The sequence below is a fragment of the Haemaphysalis longicornis genome, unplaced genomic scaffold (assembly GCF_048455015.1).
Source record: "Haemaphysalis longicornis isolate Haplotype H1 unplaced genomic scaffold, Haemaphysalis longicornis Haplotype H1 scaffold_13, whole genome shotgun sequence".
Classification (NCBI taxonomy): Eukaryota; Metazoa; Arthropoda; class Arachnida; order Ixodida; family Ixodidae; genus Haemaphysalis; species Haemaphysalis longicornis.
In genome coordinates this window covers 67,035,329-67,054,675 of record NW_027526233.1, presented here as the reverse complement: position 1 = coordinate 67,054,675, position 19,347 = coordinate 67,035,329, and the positions used below count along the sequence as shown (strand labels likewise).

The 19,347-nt window shown below is 50.4% G+C and overlaps 1 non-coding gene and 1 pseudogene across 1 annotated transcript; one reads left to right on the top strand and one right to left on the bottom strand.

Annotated features, from left to right (window-relative positions):
• Positions 1-6,625: 6,625 nt before the first annotated feature.
• On the bottom strand, positions 6,626-6,697 carry Trnak-uuu (transfer RNA lysine (anticodon UUU)). Its single transcript has one exon. It is a non-coding gene; the product is annotated as a tRNA-Lys (tRNA).
• Positions 6,698-12,443: 5,746 nt separating this feature from the next.
• LOC144163879 (uncharacterized) lies at positions 12,444-18,970 on the top strand (annotated as a pseudogene).
• The last annotated feature ends 377 nt before the right edge of the window (positions 18,971-19,347 follow it).

Here is a 19,347-nt window from a genome sequence, read left to right as displayed (position 1 = left end):
AGCTGGGCGCTGGGGCGCTCGCAGGAGGCGGTTGGCGACGCACTGCCGACGCATAGCCTGCTTGGAGCGGCTGTGGCTGTTGTTCCGGGGCTGCAAACGTTAAGGCCTGCCTGATTTCTTAGCGCACGATGTCGACGACTGATGCAGACGCCGGCCCGGGAGGAACGAGTCCGTGCAGCTACAACTCCTCCCGATCGATAGATCGGACGAGCTGCCGCAGTGATCAATCGGTGGACGCAGCAGTCACCACAGTGCCAGTGGGGCTGGAGGATCTGCCGGCCCCACGGTCGTACTGTCGGCACCGCTCCTGCAGGGCTCGCTCGATGGCTGTCGCCTCTTTGATGAAATCCTTTACAGTACGAGGAGGATTTCGCACGAGGCCAGAGAACAGCTGCTCTTTTACACCGTGCATTAGGTGTCGCAGCTGTTTTGGCTCGGACATATCGGGGTCGGCTCTCCGAAATAGGCGAGCCATGTACTCCGCGAACATTGCGACCGTTTCGTTGGGTTTTTGAATTCGGGATTCCAGAAGTCGCTGGGCGAGCTCTCGGCGGTCTGTGCAGGCAAACAACTCCAGAAGCTCCCGCCGAAATTTATCCCACGTCGACAATTCACCCCTCGCCTCTCCGTTTTCGTAGCAGGTCCTGGCGCCGTCGTCCAGCGAGTAGTACACATGCCCAAGTTTTTGTTGAGGGTTCCACTGGTGGAACGACGCGACACGCTCAAACTGCTCCAGCCAGTCCTCGACGTCTTCGAACGCTTCACCACGGAAGACGGCTGGAGTGCGCGGCTGGTGAAGCGTTACCTGAGAGGCAACTGGTTGCGCCATTACTTGCGGATGAAGCACTTGGCGTCTCGGCGCGTCACTGGAAAGGAGTCCGTACTCAGGAGACAGGCCGCGTTGGCGGCGGCTAATCCGATGAACCGGGGTGTCAACAAAGCGTGGCCGTACCGGGCTGCCAGGAGGGGTACTGGACATCAGGTGGTTGTACCCAGCTCCTCCACCAGTGTAGCAAACAGCGAATGCGTGCTCCGGGTAGTAGGGGTTTTAATGAGGCACAAAAGAACAGCGACAGCCAAGGGTCTAATCTAAAACTCGAGGGCCGAGGGACCGGGGCCAGCGCGCGCGATCCGAAGACGAAGATTCTGTTTCTTCTGCCTCGTCGTCGACCGTTGCGTGTGCCCTTTCTTATACAACACATGACAATATATTGAACAGGATTGGCCGTCATAGACTGCCTTGAGGAATTCCAGGCCTTACTTCTTCTAAGGCAGACTGTTGTTCTTTTATTTTTTACGGCCTGTTCTCGGTTACTTAGAAACGATTACAAAAGAGTAAAGGGAAGCTCTCGGAATCCATAATGTTGTACTTGTTCAGCATTGTTAAATGACTAACGATTGAAATGCTTTGGAAAAGTTGACAAATATACCTAATGTAGCCTTCTTTTCTTCAAATCGCTTTATTATTAATTCTTTGTGCGTTAATAACGCGCATACCCTTGACATCTGTTTGCTAAAATCAAACTGTCTTGATGATATAATAGTGTGTTTTTCCCATAAGGACAAAACGCGTTCCGCGAATACTTCTTCTAACCCTTTTGAAATAGCCGGAAGTACAGAAAACGGTCTATTGAAGCGCCCTTTCGTCGGCGCTACAATAGCCTTGGCGCCGGCTATGAAAGTCGACAAGAATAAAGGAACTAGCGGCGCGTGCATGGCGCCTCAGCATGGTACAGGCAGTTCGATTCCGAAAGCTCGCCACGCTGGTACTCTTTCTATTGCGGTGCGCTGCGACCCCACGGTTTCCGACAGTGCTCACTCCGGAATAAGACATGACCGACCCAGCAACCTTGCGCCCTCAGGCCCTGTTTTGCCTGACGCTTCCTCGCGGCCGTAGATGTCGTAGGCATATAGCTCCGTCAGCCCACCTTGTGGCGCTAGAACCCGCAGGTTTCGTTTGACCACGTCGAAGCTGTCTTCCACCTGCACCGCGTCATCTCGGTTTCCCCACTTGCTTTGCAACCTGCCTCCTGAGATTGCTCATGAAGTGGCAGACGTCAAGGGTTCACCTTTGGGCTATGCTACGTACCAGCGGCTCAAGCAGAGTATTCTGGACCAAAACACGGGGTCCGAGAGTGCGCGCCTCCGGCACCTGCTCACCCACGAAGAGCTTAGAGACCGCCGCCCTTCCAAGCTGCTCACCGCCTTGGGAGAGCTCGTGGGCGCGAACAACGTGGACTCGAACGGAGCGCTCGTAAAGGAACTCTATCTGCAGCGCTTGCCACAGTCCACTCGCATCGTTTTAGCCACTGCAGGGGACTTGACCCTCGACTGCGCCGCCAAACTTGCTGATAGAGTTCACAACGCGACTTCTCCCTCACTCGCCATCCTCGCTTCGACTACATAGTCATCCGCCGTGTGCCGCTTAGAGACATGGATCGACCAGCTCGCCGCTTCCATTGAAGCGCATCGGACTTCCTCTGATCACCAATGCGGCTCCTTCCCACGTCCTAGCCGTCGTTCGTATTCCCCGGGCGTTTCTTACTCGCACAGCCCTCGAAGATCGTCTATCTGTTAGTACCATCGCAATTTCCAACGCAGCGCCCGTCGCTGCACTCCCCCATGCAGCTGGTCAGGCAACGCGACGCGAGGTCACTGATGGTGGCATGTGACCTCGCCTTGCAACCTGGCCGCCTTTTCCTGGTCATGGATCGCATTTCTGGTTTGAGCTTTCTTCTAGACACGGGTGCTTAGGTTAGTGTATTTACCGGGCACAAAGGGTCAGCGTAATTTTAAGTCACCTGGACCTACGCTGCGTGCAGCGAACTCTACCTCTCGCCACGTATGGTCTGAGGTCCTTCGCCCTCGACCTTCGTGTGCGGCACACATTCCGGTGGGTCTTCCTTATAGCCGACGTCAATCAGCCCATCCTCAGCCCCAATTACTAACCCATTTTGACCTAGACGTCAGCATCCAGCACCATTGCCTGATTGATAGCAAGACACGCCTCTCCTACTGTCGCTCCAACTGGCATCTACACGCTGATTCCCTCATCCCCGTAAGCAAGAATCCTCGAGCACTTCGACGAGGTTACGAGACCCTGCAAATTAAAGCAGCTGCCCCACCACAGCGTTACCCACCACATCGTCACGCGTGGTCTACCAGCCGCAGCTCGGCCGCGCCGCGTCTTCGGTGAGCTCTGGCGACTGCTAAATGTGAATTCGAGCATATGCTGGAACTCGGTATTATCCGCCTATCGTGCAGCAACCAGGCATCTCCACTCCGTATGGTTCCCAAGAAAAGCGGAGACTGGCGTCTGTGTGGCGATTACCGGCCGCTCAGGTGCTCAGACTGTCCACGACACCTATCCCCTGCCCCACATCCACGATTTCACAAGAGAAGTGTGCAAAATCTTTAGCAAAGTGGACCTTGCCAAGGCGTATCACCAAATCCCGGTCCAGCCTGCCGGTATCCCGAAAACGGTCATCACTACACCCTTCGGCTTGTATGAGTATTTGTGTATGCCTTTTTGGCTACGCAACGAAGCTAAACCATTTCAAAGACTCATTGACGAGGTGATGCGAGGGCTTCCGGCTGTATTGGCGTTCGTTGACGACATCCCCGTCACGATTCCGACTCCACAATATCAGGAGCGTCACTTCCAATAACTCTTTCAACGCCTTCAACAATTTGGCCTGGTTGTCAACGCCCTCAAATGCGACTTCGGGTCTCCCGATCTCAAGTTCCTGGGCCATCACATCTCGGCGCAGGGAATTCGCCCTTTACCCTCTCACGTTCAAGCCGTGAAGGACGTCCAAGAACCTGCAAGCCTCCACCATCTTCGTAGGTTCCTGGGCCTGATGAATTTCTCGCGACGAGTTATAACCAACTGCGCCGAGCTTCTGCATCCACTGAGTGAGCTTCTTCGCACAACCAAGGCCTTCTCATACGTGATTTCCTGGTCGCCCGAAGCTCAAGCCGCTTTCAACGCTGCTAAACAAGCCGTCGCCGGTTCGGTGCTTCTCATCTACCCGAGAACCGACGTGCCCTGTCGCATCATGATGGATGCGTCCAGCGTTGCAAACGGCGGTGTTCTCCAGCAGGGAATCGAATCTGAGTGGCACCCGCTTGGTTTCTTCTCTCGGAAGCTCCAAAATGCCCAGACGCGCTACTGCGTTTTTGGTGGTGAGCTGGCCGCCATTTAGGCCACCATCCTGCACTTCCGGCACATTTTGGAGAGCCAGTCTTTGCACGTTGTTACGCACAATGAGCCTCTGGCGAACGTTTCCAGTACGAACTCCTCCAAGCACGTCGAACGTGAGCTCCGTCAGCTGGCCTATATTTCGGAATTTACGACGAACATTCGGCACATCAAAGTTACCGACAACGAGGTTGGTGGCGCCCTTTCACGCATTACAGTCAAACCCGTTTATAGCGAACTGCAATATGCACTTCGATTAGTTCTATATATCCCATAGTTTGATATAGCCGAACCCGCCTATAACGAGCTTATCGTTAGGAGTTCGCAATCAGCGGGAGCCCTGCCCCCTCCCCAACTCCACCATCCCCGCATGCAAAAACGAACACAGTGAACTAGCCATTTCCACACCCAAAATAATCTATCTATTGCAAGTAATAAAGCTACTTTCTGCCCCAATTGCCTACTTAGCAAAAAAAAAAAGCGGTGATTTTTGTTTACACTTTTGTTTTGGCGGCTTCAACTAGCATATCATTCTCTACACGAAACATTGTTTGCACTAGTTCGAGTCCGCGTCTTCCAAAATCGAAGAAGCATTGGCGGAGCACATCGACTGCCGAAAGCGCTTCATTACAAGCGTCGGACAGCTTTCACTTGCGACATCATCGGGAACATTGGCGAGCTCTTCCCACAGTTCACCAATGCTGCTGTCTTGGTCCGGATTCGCTGACTGTGTGGGTTCCATCGTGAGTCCCGCGCGTCGAAACAGTTACGGAAAGTGTCGGACGTCACCTCGCTCTGTGCGAGGCGCAATGTCTCAGTCGCGGCTCTTGCTCCGTGGTCACGGCCAATCCACATCTCAATCGCCGCTTCGAGACCATGCATTTTGGCGGCCATTCTAGGCGCACAGAGTTCGAAATATCAGATGTGAACTTCGTTATAAGGAATATGTTTCCCATGTGTTTCCGTAACTGAAATATTTTTGTTCGATATATGGCACAATTCGCTCTATCCGGGTTTGTTATAGCCGGGTTTGACTGTACCTCCATCGGCAGTGCTGCATCTGCTGTGGACTGGGATCGGGGCAGGCAGTTTGAATGTAACCTGTTCACATCGCTCAGCCGCCTGCTTGGCACTAAACACTGCCGCACCATGGCATACCATCCCTGTGCCAACGGTATCGTTGAGCGGCTCCATCGCAAGATAAAAAGTGCTGTCACTGCGGGCCTGGAGGGAGACAGAGAGAGAAATATGTTTATTTAGGCGATTTAATGACGTCGTCGTCGATGGGAGTGGTTCCCTATTCTTGAGAGCCATATGCCTCTCTAGACTCTTGTCTCCTGGCAACCAGCTTGACTTGGTCTTCGAGAGTGGGACTGATGAGCAACGTCTCTCATCGCTCGATGCGGGAGGGGGTAATGGGGGCATGGTTTACGGATGGAGGGGTGTTTTTGATGAAATCACATTCTCCGATTATGTGACCGAGCGTGCCCAGTTCTTTTTTACCAAAGGGGCAATTTCGGCTGTAGCGTTCAGGAAACATCTTATTTTTAAGGAGAGGGTGTGCGAAGGACCTAGCCTGTATCTGTCGGTATGTCGATTGTTGGTCTCTGTTCAGTGAGTTGTGTGGGTCAGGGAACCGCTTTCGTTTTTCTTTATCGTATTCCATTATATTGCCGCGAACCATACATTGGGTTTGTTTATTTGTGTTTTGCTTTTACCGCCCGGCTGCGCCGGTCTGTGTTATCTCTGCGCCAAGGGAAGCGCGTGTTCCATTCTTTATTTCTGTGCCGCATGTGTTATCTGTTGTGATAGGGAGAGCATTCCGATCTAACGTGAAGAGCCCAGAATAATCTTCTTGGATCTACTATGTTCTCGATGCGAATCGACGTTTCGAGAACCACGCGCGCCAATGATAAAAAGCCTGCAGTGCGGACGCCGGGGCATTCGATTCGACGACACTCGCCTGTGCAAGTCACTTTGTTGACCGCTGCTTCGCCGCCTCTGTATTCTTTTGAGTTGTTAGGGGAGCACAAGTTCGCTCCAATAAACGTGTTTCTCATTCAACACAACTGCATCGTCCTTGTCTTCGTGACAATATCACTATAGCTAGTGATGGCGCGTGGCTCTGAATTCTCTGTCGGGTATTCTATTTCTTTGGCGAGTTGGTGGGCTTAGTATATATATGCGTAGTATAGGATTGCATGCGTAGTGTACTAATATATAAATATTTATATATATATATATATATATATATATTTAGAGTTTGGAAAAGAGGGGCTCGTTAGTAAATACAGAAAGAAATGCCGGCAGTCTACAACGCCAAAGAAGGCATAGGGGAGTGGTTAGACTATTTATTACCGTTAATGACGTTACATTACACTTAATTTTTATTAATTACGTGAGAAAGAAAGAAAGAAAAACACGCGCCCAGAGTGGGGACCGAACCCACGCCTTTCGATTAAATCTCGAATGCCTTACCAATTCGGCTATCTGGGCGGCTGTGTTCTGCTTCACTTTCTGGGGTATTTATATTTTACTACAACTGTATCTGACGCTTGAGGGTGGTAGCCAGCGCCACTCAGACTACACGGGGAGAATGGGACCTTCTTTTTCAACCCCCGGGGCGTGACGCGAACGTCTACAGCCTGCCATGAGCGGTCAACTGGCGGGAAACCCTCTTATGCTACCTTGGCATCACGGCTGCCAGAACCGAGGCCCTCGCTAAGCTTTCGCACGATAATAGGGTTTGGAAATGAGGGGCTCGTTAGGAAATACAGAAAGAAATGCTGGCAGTCTACAACGCCAAAGAAGGCATAGGGGAGTGGTTAGACTATTTATTACCGTTAGTTACGTTACATTATTATTAATTTTTATTAATTACGTGAGAAAGAAAGAAAGAAAAACACGCGCCCAGAGTGGGGACCGAACCCACGCCTTTCGATTAGATCTCGAATGCCTTACCAATTCGGCTATCTGGGCGACTGTGTTCTGCTTCACTTTCTGGGGTATTTATATTTTACTACAACTGTATCTGACGCTTGGGGGTGGTAGCAAGCGCCACTCAGACTACACGAGGAGAAGGGGACCTTCTTTTTCAACCCCCGGGGCGGTAACCGAACGTCTACAGCCTGCCATGAGCGGTCAACTGGCGGGAAACCCTCTTATGCTACCTATATATATATATATATATATATATATATATATATATATATATATATATATATATATATATATATATATATAAAGGTCCCCTTCTCCCTGTGTAGTCTGAGTGGCGCTGGCTACCACCCTCAAGCGTCAGATACAGTTGTAGTAAATATAAATACCCCAGAAAGTGCAGCAGAACACAGTCGCCCAGGTAGCCGAATTGGTAAGGCATTTGAGATCTAATCAAAAGGCGTGGGTTCGGTCCCCACTCTGGGCGCGTGTTTTTCTTTCTTTCTTTCTTTCTCGCTTCAAATAACATGAAAAAAAATATAGATAAGTTCACTAACGGTAGAAAAAATATAGTCCAACCATTTCCCTATGCCCTCTTTGGCGTTGTACACTGCCCGCATTTCTTTCTGTATATATATATATATATATATATATATATATATATATATATATATATATATATATATATTGTAAGGCAGACCGTCGCCAACACCACACTCGTTTAAATAATGTAAGAGCGTAGACAGCACTAGTCATTCGCAATTCGTGGGTATGTGACACAGAAGCCACACAGGGAAGAGGCACCACCTCGTGGATGTCCCATCGCCATCGCTGAGGCGCAGAAATATTGTCTCGTTGGCTTCCATCTCGACTTGGTGCTCCGGTACTACGGCTGCTGCTGGTGCGGCGGAAGAATAAAGCCTGAAAACCCTCTTATATTATACATATATGTAAAGGAAAGTTTGACATCCACCTAAATGCAGCCATACGGCTACAAAGGAAAGCTATACAGCTTTCTCGGAAACTTCGCAGTTGAAGAAAAATTCGTCCTGGTCCAGGATATTCACGAAAAAAAGGAGCGTGACAAGGATGGGGGGAAACGTTTATTGGCCCACAGTGTTCGGTAAGGCGAATGAAAGGGAAAACAAGGAAAGAAAGAAAACAGCTAAAAGTGGCTTAAGTGCCCACCAAGGACGATTATTTTCCATAACTCTCATTAATGCTTGCGGAGACAAATTTGAAATTGTAAATGAGGTACGATTCGCGGATTTGTTGATCATGTAAGAGCGAAACCCTGATTCTAATATTGTGGCTCTGAGGTGTTCAAAAGAGTGCCCAGGAAGGTTAGCGTGTTTTGACAACGGGAGACATGGCAGAGTTTTCTAATGTTACTTCTGATAATTAAACCTAGTTCTGAATGACTTTCGCGTTTGCCAGATGTATTGTAGCTGGCAAACCATACACTCGAGCAAATATAACAGGTTGGAACTATCACAGCTCAGGTTTCCTCCTATATTTAGACAACAGTCAGAGGCTGAACGGACCGTGGTACCCGTTGTGGACATGTGCGTGCATATTTGTCTTCGACGCTTCTCGCAAGGACTGCATCTGCCGGCCATTTGAGTCATTATTTTGGATGAGGTCAGGACATCCCTAATGTTTTTGTTTCTCCTGCACACAACCCGTGGGTGCTCGGGAAAAATATGTTTTATGCGCTCTCTTTGGGTAAGAATGTTATAGTGCTTTTTTTATTACAGAGGAATCTTTGGGAACAGATCCGGAATTTGTTAAGACCAAGTTCGCTTGCGGGGTGTGGTGGGAGATTTTGGTGCTTCTGAGAAGGTCTGAGCGATTCACGTTTCGTGCTCTGCCTATAGCGTTGTCAATTACTTCAACGGGATATTTTTGTTTCAAAAGTGCACTCCGTAGCTCCTTACAATTATCATTGAAGTCCTGTTTCTTTGAGCATCTTCGACGAAAACGATGAGCTTGGCTATAGGGAATTCCGGTTTTGCAATGTTTGAAGTGACGGCTTTGAAAATTTTGGTACTGTTGCTTGTCGGTCGGTTTTCGGTACAGTTTAGTGATCAATTTGCCCTCTGAGGTGGTGACGTTTACGTCAGGAAAATAGCGGTAGACGGGGAGTATTGGTTCGAAAAAGAAAAGGAGGGATGCGCACAGTTGAACGCGTCTATGAAAGTTAGCAGGTTCGTCTGCCCGTGGGTCCAAATCAGGCATATATCATCAATGAAACGCTTATAATAGAGTGGCTTTAGGCTCTGGCTATTAAGAAGTTCTCCCTCTAGGACGCCCATATATATACTGGCATTGTTTGGCCCTACGCGTGTTCCCATAGATGTGCCACTTATTTGGACATAGTTGTTTCCATTGAAATGAAAATTGTTAAGCTCTAGAATTAGCCGAAGAAGAGTGCTTAGTGTAGAGCCATCAACAAGTTTGTCAAAGGTTGCTTCCCTCTTAGCGTGAAAAACTGCTCGGATTCCGTCGTCATGCGGAATATTTGTGTAGAGTTACGCAAAATTCACTTTAAACAGAAGAGAATTGCTGGGAATATTCAAATCTAAAACGTCCGAAAGGAAGTGGTTAGTATCTTTACGTAGGATGGAAAACTAGGCGGTATGATGCTAATTATCGAGTACACGTACCGCGAAAGGTCATCCGTGACGGTGCCTATCCCCGCGAAGATTGGGCGGCCGGGATTGTCTTTTTTGTAGATTTTTAGCAGCAAGTAAAACCTGCCGGCTACAGGATTAAGCGGAACAAGTTAATGGGCGGTTCTTTCTTCCATTACTCCATCCTTCACCATTTGAGTGAGATGTTCTGTAACGGTTTCCTTATAGTCGGCTGTAGGATCATTTTCGAGTGGTTTGTAGAAAGTCGAGTCTGATAGCTGCCTCTGTGCTTCTTTAACGTAGTCAAGCTGGTTAATTCACCACTTTTTTTAGTTCACCACTTTTGTCATCTGGTTTAATTACAATATCAGTGCGGTGAGAGAGGGTTTCTATTGTTTTTTTCACTCATGGAGAGGTTATGGCGGAAGGTAGACTGCTTTTTGTTACATTAGATGATGTCTGGTTGCACAGCTTTGATATACATATCTAAGCACTCATTCCGCTAGGGGGAGGGGTGGTGGTGTCCATTGTTGAGGGCTTAAAAGCAATTTTGCAGTGTCACTACATGTTTCGCGGACATGTAAGTATTCCTTTAACCTCATGGTACGGGCAAAATTCTCCAGATCATTAAAAAGCAGGAATTCGGAAAAACCTCCTGTTGTTGTGCAAAAACTCATACCCCCACAAAAAATGCTCAAATCGGCGTTGGCTATGTTACTACTCTCAACATCTTCTTGCGGTGTGACTGGTAAGGTGCGAGCAGGGGGCCCGTCTGGTTTAGTGATAACATTATGACGCGAGAAGTTTTTGGCCTTGACATAAGACAGCTTATCTCGAACCTTTAACTCGTGCTAGGCCAATGACTCGATCTCATGTTTGCTGAGATGGGGAAAGAGATATTTGTTGTTCCTTACCAAAAGTTCAAAATTTGTCGGGTAGTTATCGATAATTATGCGTTTCAAGTCCAATGAAGCGGATTTGAGCACACTGTCCCACTTTTCCTTATTCGCAGATGACAACTCAGATGTGGCTGGTTTTATTTCTATTGCAATACCTTTGGGCACAATGGAGGAATTCAGGTACTGTTTAAGAGTGGAGGTATGCATCTCATATCGGACACGTTTGTCGGTCAGTTTTGTGGCATTTAAACATTTTTTAGAGACATTATGGATGGTTGCGTTACCGGCATCACTAGGGCACAGTCAATCCTAGCGTAAGTTGTACTGCGGGCTCGAAGAAGCTGCAGTCGAAGCCACCGCAGGGGCAGCGCCCAAGGCGGCGTAGCTGCGCGGTGGTGATGTATCACTGGTAGTGATGTGTCACCGACGGCCTCCGTTTTGTATTTGTTGTTCTTTAACTTTGTATTTCGTGCGTTGAGATATTCCCAGCACCATTCATTAATTCGTGTATTTCGTACGAAAAGTGTTTTTGAACGGCCCCCTACCCTGTCCTTTTTTTTGTGGATGAGGCTATTGCTTTGCTCTTTAGAAAACAGTTTTCCGTCCGTGGTACGGCAACTTCTTTCCTTTTTTTGTTGCTGTGGAGAGTTTGTGATGAGCAGAACGGTCCGAAAGTTTGTAGCACATGTATTCGCCCTTTCCAACGAATATAGGAGGCGCGACGGGATGTCCGAAATGGAGGACGGGACGATGATCGTGGTGTCGCGTAGGCGCGCGCGTCTGGCGGAAAAAACCGATCCGGGCCCTTTGTGTCTCTTCAAACCATATTGTTTCTTGCCGATCAGACACGAAGGTGCTTTGACAAAGGCAAAGCAGTTTATAACGCCAGTCACACAGTGTTTTGCCGCATCAGGGAGGCCAACAATGACATGCTGAGCATCGGGGATTGTGCCTGCAACCAAATGGCGTCACCAGCGAACCGCAGTGCGCGAACGTTTGTTGGCACCTCATGTTCTATAAAGGATGCTAAACTTCCATCCATGCTCAAAAAATTGTGCAAGCACACTCCACGAATATTTATTAAAGGCCAAGCAGAGCTCTGTAGACGCAACCGATCATAGCGTTTTCTCATTGCCACTTGGCAATTGTGTCAGGTTAAGTGCGAATAATGCGAGTAAATTATAATTTTGTTTGCTGTTTTTACAAGGAAAGATCCGATGGCGTTTACGAAGGTTGCAGGTAATATTGAAAATACCGAAACTAAATATCAAACGCTGAAGCGTCTGCGGCAGCTCCTGTTACACCATCTGTGCTGTGCTTTCAGCGCGCGGTCAAAAACAATGATGCTGCAGTAACAAGTTTATTTATTTATTACAAATACCTACACCGCCCATTCCTGGGGGAAGGGGGGTAGAGAAAGAAAAAAAAGCAGCAAGTTCTAAGCAGTAATCACATATAATGCTAAAAAGAGACACCCAAAAACGCGCAAAGTGCAACTGGAGTGATGCATTTATAAAAGAAACCAACACGATAATAAAAGAACCATGACGTTCCTGTTATATTCAGTTTCGGTTTACTTTTATGTTCTTTCACCTCCAGGGGGCGCGTCTGTTCTTTATGTATATATTTGATGTGTTGTCTAGAATAAACGGCTTTCGTACGGTGGTGCTGCTGGTGCTTACGTCCTTCCCAAACACCACTTTGGGGACGAGGATGGGATAACGACACCTCAGGCTAACTTCAGCATCGAATGCCGTCCGGATCTGCCCCGCCATGAGTTTCTCCGGCCTTGCTCCGCCGCCGCTATTCCTCCCGGCGCCCGGCCGTCCGTCAATTCCCTGGGAGGAGTGGGAGCAGACTTTCACAGTCTACCTTCTAGCGTCCGGAGCAGCTGAGTTCCCTCCAGAGCGACGCAAGGCAATTCTTCTGCATTGTTTGGGGGCGGAAGGGCAGCGTATTTACCGGACTTTACCTGCAAGGTCAAGCGCCGCAGCACCAGCACCAGCAAGCGCCGCAGCACCGGCAGTACAAGAGAAGCCTCCCGCACCCGTTACTGACGAGTACGAGTCTGCACTCATCGCCTTACGACAGCAGTTTTCGACGTCGTGCAACGTCGTCGTCGAGCGTCATCGTTTCCACCGCCGCAGCCAGCACGCAGGCGAGTCCGTTCATGACTTTGTTGCTGCTTTGCGGTAGCTCGTTTCGCATTGTTCGTTCGCTTCACAAGATGATGCTCTACGAGACCGATTTGTTGCCGGCGTTGCTTCCAACCGCGTACGTGAACGGTTGCTGCTCGAGGGTTCCTTCCTTTTGTTAGAGAGTACAAAGCGAATCGGCCTTCAGTTTGAGCAAGCAGCTGAAGAGCTGAAGGAATTTTCTGCTTCGGTCGAGCTGTTTCTGTCAAGCATCGTCCCCAGTATTCGCATTCTTCGCGCAAATTCAATTCACAGCCACGAGAGCATTTCTAGTAGAGCTTTCCAAGCGCGAGCGGTCCACATGCGCCGCAGGGGCCCCGCCCCCCTAGGCGTGACAGAGATAGCGGGTCCGTTTCACCGCACTGTTTCCGTTGCGGCTCGCGGAATCACCGCGCATCAGCGTCGCAGTGCCCAGCGAAAGGAAAGAAGTGTTTGTTTTGCGGTATCAAGGGCCACTTTCAGAATGTATGCAACCGCAAGCGACAGCTGCAAGGCAGGGTTCGTGAAGTTGGATGTGGTGACAATGCTTTGTCAGATGAAAGTTCTGAGCATGTATTCAGTGTGCGGCATCCCGCTCGCAGCGCAATTTACATACAAGTGCACGTAGCGGATGTCAAGTCGGCGTTCCTTGTTGACTCGGGGTCGTCTGTTTCAATTTTGTCGGAGCAAGAATTTCGCCGACATTTTCAAAGCGGTTGGCTTCTCCCAGCTCCGCACGTCACCTTGCTTGACTATTCCAAGCGTCCAATTTCCGTCCTAAGCTGTTTCCAGGCAGACGTTCACTTTAAAGGGCGCTCTGCACCACTTCTTTTCTACATCGTTCGCCAAGGAACCTGTCTGATCGGCCTTGACGGCATTAAGGCCTTAAATCTTCGAATTCAGGGCTTCACTCTCGAGTGCCTGCACACGTCCGTTGCCCCGTCACCGCGTGTCAATGACCCGACAACTTGTCACATTCCAACGCAGTCAGTAGAGCGACCCAGGCAAGCAAACCTTCCGCCAGCCTTGGCACACGACTTCGGTTCACTTTTCAGTCCTGAGTTGGGCCTTGCTAAGCCGTTCACACATCGTGTCAAGATTCGGCAAGGCGTGCAACCGGTATCTTCGAAGCTTCGCCGTCTTCCATATTCACTTCGGGAAGCAGTCTCGAATGAACTTCACAGGTTGTTGAGCCTTGACATCATCGAACGTATCGATGCTTCTGAATGGGTTTCGCCCATTGTTGTCGTTGACCAGAAAGATGGCAGCATCAGGATTTGTGTTGACCTTCGGGAGCCTAACAAGGCTATTGTACCAGACAGCTTCTTGTTGCCTCATACAGAGCAACTTCTTCATGCTTTAGTAGGGGCGACACACTTCTCAAAACTTGACTTGGCTTCAGCCTACCACCAGGTTCTTTTGCACCCGTACAGCAGGGACCTGACAGCCTTCATCACACATGAAGGGCTTTTTCGGTTCAAAAGAGTTTCTTTTGGCTTAGCTTCTGCGCCAGTGGCATTTCAGAAGATGATGGCCATAATTCTTGATGGCTGCCCTGGTCACATCTGCATTGATGATGTGATAGTCTTTGGCAAAACTGCAGAAGAACATCTTTCCAACCTAACAACGGTCTTGCAGAAAGTCAAGGACGCAGGCCTGAAATTGAACGACAAATGCCTCTTCGACGTTCCAGAACTTTCTTTCCTAGGTCATAAGGTCACGGCGCAAGGCATCTCGCCGCTTCCAGAGAAAGTTGACTCGGTAGTTAACACTCCAGTGCCAACAGACGTTGCCGTCCTCCGTTCATTCCTGGGTCTGGTAGAATACTATTCCAAGTTCGTTCCTCGCTTGGCCCAGGTGGTCGTGCCTGTGCGCGTCCTGCTTCGCAAGAATGAGCCATTCATATGGTCAGCCGAAGCAGACAGCAGTTTTCGGAGGGTAAAGAAAATGCTATCTTCAAGTACAGTTCTACACATGTTCGATCCCACACTTCCAGTAATCGTGTCGACCGACGCTTCCGACCGTGGGCTGGGAGCCGTCCTGCAGCAGCAAAAATGGCCACGAGCTCCGCACAGTTGCTTTCGCGTCTCGTACCTTGTCATCAGCGGAAAGAAAGTACTCGGTCGCCGAACGCGAAGCATTGGCATGCATTTGGGCGTGCGAACGATGACACACTTACCTTTGGGGTCGCCATTTCAAGATTCGAACGGACCATCAGGCGTTGGTATCGTTGCTCTCGTCGCAAGGACGTGAAGAAGGCCACTCCGAATTGCACGCTGGAGTGCACGACTCTTATTTTACAATTTCACTGTCGAGTGCCGTAAGGGGTCTACCAACACAGTTGCAGATGCTCTTTCTCGGCTGCCAGCTCCCACGACGGAGGCAGAGCTGGACAAGGAAGAAGAAATTGTGTCGTTGGTCGAGCCGGCTTGCGTGACGAAGGAAGAATTCAAGCAAGCCATCCTCAACGATGGCTGCCTGCAAATGGTCAAGTCGTTCGTGCTCGGTTCTTGGCCACCACAAAAATCCGTACCAGAGGAGGCAGAACCTTTTTACTCTGTGCGCGAAGAACTTTCTGTTGTTGATTACCTTCTACTGCGCGCAGAGCGACTCGTTGTTCCGTCCTCGCTCACGGCTCAGTTCATCGCCGTCGCCCACGGGACACATCCGGGCATCACGCGCATAAAGGCGCGACTTCGTGAGCTATTCTGGTGGCCACGAATGGACAAGCAAGCTGAATCTGCTGTGAAAAACTGTCACATCTGCCTGGAGGCAGATAAGCCTGCCAAAACATCGCCAGCGCCATTGCAGCCTGTTGACTGGCCTGAAAGGCCGTGGCAGAAACTGGGCCTAGACATTGTTGGCCCATTGGAACATACACCTCACAATAGCCGATTTGCTATAACGCTGGTCGATTACCATTCGAAATGGCCAGAGATATGTTTTTGCAGCGAAGTTGCCACAAGCACCGTCAAAGCCTTCTTAACCAGTGTTTTTGCTCGTGAAGGACACCCGGAGGAGATTGTTCGCGACAATGGGCCGCAGTTCACTTCACGGGAATTTATAACCTTTCTTCAAAACCGAGCCATCAAGCTGTCGCATTCGTCTGTATACTACCCCCAGGCGAATGGGCAAGTCGAGAGGTTCAATCGAACTCTGAAGAACTTCATCCAAGTTTCACTTCCCGAAAGGCGACCTATCCGAGAAGCAGTCACGGACTACCTCGCTATATACCGCTTTACTCCACAGGCTACCACTGGGGTTGCCCCAGCAGTTCTGCTGCATGGACGAATGCCCCGAACAAGATTGGATGTTGTGGGGTTTTCGGCCTGTGTCGACGCTAGGACCTTCTCTCGAGCATGTGATCCGAGATGAAATTGCCGAAGCACTTCCGCCTTTTCCGCAATACGTGCCGATTGCCACGCCAGTCACACACGCAAACATCGCCGCGAGACCATTGCCGCAGTCAACCCTGACGTACCAGCCGACGTTTCCAGTGCAATCTCCAGCTATCCCAACTGTGCCTCCGCCTCCACGGTTTAATCCCCAGGCCGGTGGTCCGTGGCGTACTCCGGATAATCGTCCTATTTGCTTTGCTTCTGGAGTACCTGGGCACGTCGCACGCTACTGCCGCCGCCGTCCGCCGTCATTATGGGACGCTACACACGCCGGTTTTCCGCCGTCGGCTCAAGCCCAGGCGCCACTTCGCTCAATGACTGAACCTCGCTCTTCGGATCACGCCACATTTACTGACCGTCGTTCATCTTCCCCGCGCCGTCGCTCGCTTTCTCCGATGCGACGTCGTCCTGGTCACGAAGACACGGAAAACTGGTCGCCGCAGTTCCCGAGGCAAGAACTGCGCTGACGTCGAAAAGTACAAGGCCTCACCCTCCTCCGTCCCCTACCAATGTTATTGACGTTACCATAGAAGGTTTTCGCACTGTCGCCCTGGTAGACACAGGAGCTGCTGTTTCCGTCATGAAAGCCGATGTATGCCGTTATTGCACAAAGTCACGACGCCTCTTCAAGGACGGTCGCTCCGAACCGCAAGCGCGCACAATATTGAACCAAAGGCCGTTTGCACGGCTAGATGCGTTATTCAGGACGTGCTGTACTTCATTGAACTCATTGTGCTACCGGCGTGTTCCCACGACGTCATATTAGGGTGGCACTTCCTTGCGCGTCATAACGCAGTGATCGACTGTGCGCGCGCAGAAGTGGAGTTTTCTTTCTGTGACGCACTATTTGATGACAGCAAAAGTGCCCCCACAACCAAACGTGTCATGGCAACCGACACCGACGTCCCGCCCTATTCTTCTGCTTATGTGCCCGTGCGCTGCGCATCCACGACTGACGCCACGGCGCTTTTTACGCCCTCTGACGTTTTTCTCCGCCGCAAATGTTTTCCCCTGCCGTCTGCCCTCCTTACTCTCAGCGCCGGAACGGGTAACATGTTTGTCACTAACGTGTATTCTGCGCCATGCGCCCTTCTGGAGGGTGAAACACGTGGCAGCTTGGAATACATAGATCCTGGTCGTGTGATAGCCATTCCGGACCGCACTTCTCAGGTTCAGGTTGCCGGACTTGACCCATGTCCGCCTGGTGCGGAGCCTTCGACTGATGTTTTTCTTGCCTCTCTTGACGCCGGTCTAGACCCTACCCAGCAAGCCCAACTTTTGGCGCTACTTCAACGATTTCAATCGTCATTCGACTTGTCCCAAAGCACGCATGGCCGCACATCTACAGTAGAGCACACCATCGACACTGGTACCCATGCCCCCTCCGGCAGCGGCCTTATCGCGTTTCCCCAGCTGAGCGCCGCACCATCGAGCAGCATGTGGACGACATGCTTCAGCGTGGAGTTTTTCGACCCTCAAGCAGCCCGTGGGCATCTTCTGTCGTGCTCGTCAAAAAAAGGATGGATCCATTCGCTTCTGCGTGGACTACCGTCACCTCAACAATATCAGGCGCAAAGACGTCTATCCGCTTCCACGCATATGACGCTCTGGACAGCTTGCAGGGGGCAGAGTTTTTTTCGTCCCTTGACTTGCGATCCGGATATTGGCAGGTACCTATGGCCTACGCTGATCGCTCGAAGACGGTATTTGTCACCCCTGATGAATTATATGAATTCAATGTTATGCCGTTCGGGCTGTGTAACGCCCCGGCAACTTGGAACGCATGATGGACAATATTCTGAGGGGACTCAAATGGCAAATTTGCTTGTGCTACCCAGACGACATTGTCATTTTTTCTGTCGATTTTCCGACGCACCTTCAGCGACTAGAACACGTTTTAACCTGTCTTTCTCGAGCTGGACTCCAACTGAAACTAAAAAAGTGCCACTTCGCCGCGGGGAAGCTAACCATCTTGGGCCACGTCGTCACCAAGGACGGCGTTCTACCCGAGCCAGCGAAGCTCCGTGCAGTGGCCGAGTTCTCGAAGCCCACTAATATAAAATCTCTTCGGAGCTTCATAGGCCTTTGTTCATACTTATGACGTTTCATCCGCAACTTTGCCTCTATCATTGCGCCATGGACGAAACTCCTTGGTGGTGCCAGCGACTTACCTGACTGGTCCCCAGCTTGCGACCACGCGTTTGAGACTCTGCGTTGTCTACTGACCTCTCCACCTGTACTTCGCCACTTCGATCCTACAGCGCCTACTGAAGTTTACACTGACGCCAGTGGAGTTGGCCTTGGGGCCCTGCTTTGCCAACGAAGACCTGGTGTTGACGATTATGTCGTTGCCTATGCGAGCCGCACGTTGACAAAAGCTGAAGCGAATTATTCGGTAACCGAAAAGGAGTGCTTGGCCATCATCTGGGCGCTTGCTAAGTTTCGACCATATCTGTAGGGCCGCCCATTTGATGTGGTCACTGACCACCACGCCCTTTGCTGGTTGGCGTCGTTAAAGGATCCGGCAGGTCGTCTTGGGCGATGGGCGCTTCGCCTACAAGAATATGACAAACGCGTCATATACAGGTCCGTTCAGAAGTATTCTGATGCCGACGCTCTGTCCCGTTCACCAGTTTCTTCTGACCTTGCGAAACCGTCGGGTGACCTGCTGGCCCTTTCGTTGACTGATATGGCAGCCGAGCAACGGAAGGATCCCTGGATCGCTTAACTCATAAGCTGCCTATCCGATCCTTCCACGGCCGCTACGACTCGAGCTCTGCGTAGGCAAGCATCACACTTAGCGGTACGCGATGGGCTGCTTTATCGCCGCAACTACCACGCGAACGGCCGCAAATGGTTACTTGTCATCCCTCAACATTTGCGATCCGATGTGTGCGCGCCTCTTTTCATTCCGATCCCACGTGCGGTCATGCCGGCCTGCTCAAAACCTATCAACGTTTACGCATTCGTTACTTTTGGCGTGGGATGTACAGCTTTGTGCTCAAATACGTTCGGTCCTGCCAAGACTGCCAACGAAGAAAGGCGCCGGTGCCCCATCTGAGCGGTCCTTTGCAACCGCTGCCTTGCCCGGCCAAGCCTTTTGAC